Source organism: Acyrthosiphon pisum, chromosome A1 (genome assembly GCF_005508785.2).
Source record: "Acyrthosiphon pisum isolate AL4f chromosome A1, pea_aphid_22Mar2018_4r6ur, whole genome shotgun sequence".
NCBI lineage: Eukaryota > Metazoa > Arthropoda > Insecta > Hemiptera > Aphididae > Acyrthosiphon > Acyrthosiphon pisum.
Genome location: NC_042494.1, coordinates 167,621,029 through 167,624,134, shown reverse-complemented (window position 1 = coordinate 167,624,134; position 3,106 = coordinate 167,621,029). Strand labels below are relative to the sequence as shown.

The 3,106-nt window shown below is 25.6% G+C and overlaps 1 long non-coding RNA gene across 1 annotated transcript; it reads left to right on the top strand.

The window, feature by feature from the left end:
• The first annotated feature begins 1,149 nt into the window (after positions 1-1,149).
• On the top strand, positions 1,150-2,291 carry LOC107884749. Its single transcript, XR_003839009.1, has 3 exons — positions 1,150-1,418; positions 1,509-1,551; positions 2,171-2,291. It is a non-coding gene; the product is annotated as an uncharacterized LOC107884749 (long non-coding RNA).
• Positions 2,292-3,106: the final 815 nt, after the last annotated feature.

Below are 3,106 nucleotides of genomic sequence, written 5' to 3'. Positions count from 1 at the left end.
TATCATTATTCAAGTCAAGAAATATCAATCAGGTAATAAGTCATACTTAAAAGATACTTACATAATTTCCATGGTAAAATCATCATCAACGACAAAGCTAGTTAAGACACGCAGACTCAGGTGCTTCATAAATCATCATATCGTTCGTTTATAAATCTATACTCACGATCCCAATCAATCGTAATAATTATATGCTTTAATTTGTAATAAGAGATAGGATAAGAAAGTCGACATTCAAAATCCCTTTAATTATTATTTATTTAAAATAGCTAACTATACCAACTTAGTTAATATATTATTATAAGGTGAAGTTTTATCAATAACAACGTACATGCTTATTTTTAAATCATCACAACAGGGTGATTCTCTGTTCACTTAACACTCATTATTTTATAGAGTAATGATTTTTTCAAAATTGAGTATACTTACATGGTTTTTTAAATCTTACATTTTTAATTTGAATAAATTCACAGTTGAAGAAATCAATGGGAGGGATAATGTTAAATAATTCACAGTGAATATTTATTTTCTACTAATTTTTCCTTTTCACTAATTTTATCATAATATTAATTTTTGCTTCTATCCGATTAGTTAGTTTTATGTGAACTTAATAATTGTTTTACATACCGCATAGTCTTAACTCAAAGAAGATATTTTAATATTATTATATAAGATAAGGATTAAGCTATTGGTGTGTTGGTGACGTGGCCGTTGGGACTTTTTTGTATTACTAATTTTATTATTATTAAAATTATCTTATAGACATTTAATTATATGACTGTAGTCAGTACTCACTACTCAGTCTTCTGTTAACCAGTGTTCGGGAAATACATTTGTGCAAGCATGAAACAGTGTGCGCCACATAATACTGTGCTATGGAATTGTCTATTTTGTTTAAGCTCTCATAAGTTATACTATAACTGTTATAATGTCTACATTGTTTGCTACATTAAGTCTTTAAGTTCTTTACTCTCGTATTACCTACAGGTTGAACACAACGTTATTCTATTTTCGCTGTAATGTATTTAAATCGGGTGAATTTGTCTGCAATATCACCATTATTAATAATTTAATTTACCCATCATCCCTTTACAATATTATTAACAGTTGATTTATAATTAGATTATTCTAATAGTACCTATACCGCAAGGCAGCTCTAAAACTTAAGTTAATATGTTGTAAGTCATCAATAAATCATTGGAATAGAAAAATTCTTGGGACGGTCATGTTTTTGTTTTGTTATAATTTATTATAGTGTCGTTATAACTTTTCTATTAAAATCCACAGATTCAATATTTATTTTATTGAATCTTAAAAATTATATCTTTAGGAAGTGTAACATAAATATATTTGTTACAGATGAATTGCAACGTACACATCAATTTGTGGAACGTTTTATGTGGTGGGAAAATTTAAAGGTTTGAACTTTGTAGTGTTAAAAACAAATACTTTTACTTAATTTTTCATTATAATATTATACCTACATTATTTTATTTTTATATTACTAGATGGTGTTTGGTTTGGGAACGAGTCTAGCAGATCATTTTTTTGGTAAGTTGTTATGAAAAGTTGACTCAAGTATTATATAATTTATAATAAGAGAATGTTAACTCACTATTTTTTTTCTATATTTGGCTCATGTGCATCAGCAATTTTGTATATTCAGTAAAACCATTATTGTATTTTTAGGCTTTAATATTAAAGAGTATTAATAATCCATCATTAAACTTAAGAGAACACTACACCCCACACGCATTGTCTCTGTCCTACAAACATAAAACACATTAAATTATAAGCGAGTTATATAAGAATTTAAAATTATCTGTGTTATTTTAGGATCTATATTAGTCTGTAATAAATGAGCATTTTTAAATTCTAATAATTTACATACTCGACTTGAAATATTGTAAAAAATCCAACGTACAAACACATAATGATCATACTTCATTGTAATATTAATAGTAAAAAAGCAATATTATTCTGCTGAACTGAAATTTCATGTTGTGCATGGGTCAGAGAGAGAAAACAAATGGATTGCTGACATCCCCTCAAAAGAAATAGAAAATGATTAATTTATAATGCAAACAATTATACCAAAGTTGTTGGGAGAAAAAGTTGTATTAATATATTGTTATTTTAACAATTAATTAAATAATATTTTTAATTTCAGAGTTCGCTGTCTTTCTAAATGGTTGTTATATGGTTAGATGGTTATATGGTTTTTACAATAACTAATGTTATTCATGCTGTTTATGTATAGAAAAAGCGGAATTGTCATTTTACATTTTGAAAACATTAACTTAACAATAATTATAATTATTAATATAAATTGTGATAAATAATAAAATAATGTGTCAAAGAATTGCATTTTTAGTAGATTGTAATATTGCATTGTACAGGGTGATTTTTTAAGCATGATCGTCCTAATTTTTATGTTTAATACTACGTTTATTCAAAATCAGAACTTTCGAATTTTTAAGTATACCTAAGACCATATTTTCAAATTCCTAATATATGTTGTACTACATTATGAGTTTCCTTTCTATTCTTAAAATGAGAACTCATCATTTTTTACTACAAATTGTTTGGTGGATGATTTTCTTAAAAATGTTCATTTAGATAATTGTCGACTTATTAAAATGTTTATTAACTATATTTTTATACTAACTATATATTATTATAATATTTGATGTAGATTTTACTATAATTAGAACTTTTTTACAAACTATTTATATTAATATTTCAATAGCAATTAGTAATTACTAACATTTTCAAATCTCCTAAGGCCCTTTATAGATAAATAATAGAGACAGTATACTTCCTAGTGTTTCTGCTATAATTTTATTAAACAGAGGAATGTCATTAAATTCTTCAAATACCTATATAATTACTTAACCCAGTTTCGCAATCATTTAATAGGTTGGGTGGGTCAATCAAACTATTTGAATTTACCAGTTTTAATTTCATTGAGTGCCACTGCATAGACACTTTTAATACTCAAATAACTATATAGGTAAGTAAACAGACTTTTCTTTTTGTTATTTATGAAATATTTATGATTATTGTTATTTTGTCAATTTAAAATTGGCCCCAATTTAAAATGGTC